Genomic DNA, 1,002 nt, shown 5'->3' on the forward strand with positions numbered 1-1,002 from the left:
GGCTCTGCCTTTGAGAGGGGTCCAGAGTCAGACTCTCCCGCCCGGACCCCGCATCGCCAGGTCCCAGACACAGCCCTCCGTCTCTCCGTGGCTGCAGCGGGCCCCACCCCTCGCTCCTTCCCAGCACCCTCAGTACCCCCGACCCCTGGGCCCCCAAGCCTCCCTCACACGGGTCCCCTCGCACTGGACTGGGGGACCCTCCCTCCGGCCTCGTCTGCCCTGCGGACCCCCATCACAGCTCCCCAGCGAGCCGCTGCTTCCTCAGGTTACTTCCCGTCCCTGCGCTGGGGCGGCTGCCCTGGGAGCGCCCGCTTGCCGGCCGGTCCTGCTGACAGCCGGGCCCCCAGCACCGGCACGTGGCTGAGGGATGTCAGGGAGCGAGTGTCTCCTGAGCAGACGCTCCAGCCCCAGGCCCTTCTCTCCTCCCTTGCTGCAGTTTCCCCATCCGAGAAGTGGGCACTGACTCCTCCGCTGCCCCAGCCACGCCCTGGGCCCCGGGCACTTTGAAGATCCTATCACTGCTCCCTGGGTGTGGCTCTCGCAACTTTGGGGCCATGCAGACGGCCCTGTTTCTAGATGGAGAGACCGAGGCCCAAAGAAGGGAAGGGCTGGACTGGGACCCAAACACTTGAGAAGACCCCCTCAGCCACACAAAGCGGCCACCAGGAGAGCCCCAGCTGGCCCTCTGGGTGGCCTCTGCCTCTAGGAGCTGCCTGTAGGAGCTGCCTCTCTGAACGGCATGGGGGCTGGTCCTCTTGCTGGCTGCGAGGCCCCAGTCTGGGCCTGGCCCTGGGCAGCTGTGGTTTGGAGGCCACAGTGAACAGGACTCGGGCCCCGCTGGGGGAGGGGGCTGGCGGGGAGGCTGAAGTGGTGTGAGCCACCCCAGGGCTCAGCAGACCGGACCAGCACGCTGCCGGCAACCTCGTCTGCCCACTCCTGACCTGTGTGCCCAAGGCCCCGGGAATCAGCTCCCGGCAGCATGAGAAGGGGGACCCCCAGCTC

This window comes from Pteropus vampyrus, unplaced genomic scaffold (genome assembly GCF_000151845.1).
Source record: "Pteropus vampyrus isolate Shadow unplaced genomic scaffold, Pvam_2.0 Scaffold257, whole genome shotgun sequence".
Taxonomy (NCBI): Eukaryota; Metazoa; Chordata; class Mammalia; order Chiroptera; family Pteropodidae; genus Pteropus; species Pteropus vampyrus.